The sequence below is a fragment of the Octodon degus genome, unplaced genomic scaffold, assembly GCF_000260255.1.
Source record: "Octodon degus isolate 3935 unplaced genomic scaffold, OctDeg1.0 scaffold00017, whole genome shotgun sequence".
NCBI classification, from domain to species: domain Eukaryota; kingdom Metazoa; phylum Chordata; class Mammalia; order Rodentia; family Octodontidae; genus Octodon; species Octodon degus.
Window position 1 is genome coordinate 13,700,665 of NW_004524593.1, and position 313 is coordinate 13,700,977.

Below are 313 nucleotides of genomic sequence, written 5' to 3' on the forward strand. Positions count from 1 at the left end.
AAAGTAGAAAGGGAGGAGCAGAGGCAGCGGCAACAGCAGAGGGAGCTGGCTTCTCCCATCCTTACACTGCACCCAGGCCATCTGCCCCAGGCACATGTGGTACTCACAGCCATAACCCCAACACTGGACCATGAATTAATCACAAACTCTAGAAGTCTGCCCCATGATTGCATGAGGCTTTAGAGGGACAACTAGACACAAACCGTAACATTCTGGCTCTTGAAGGATTTGGCTGGGTGGCAGTGGAGCTGCCGAGAGCCGTCTGCACAGAGCAGACAGTACGTGTGAAGCAATGGAGTCCTGATGCAGCACA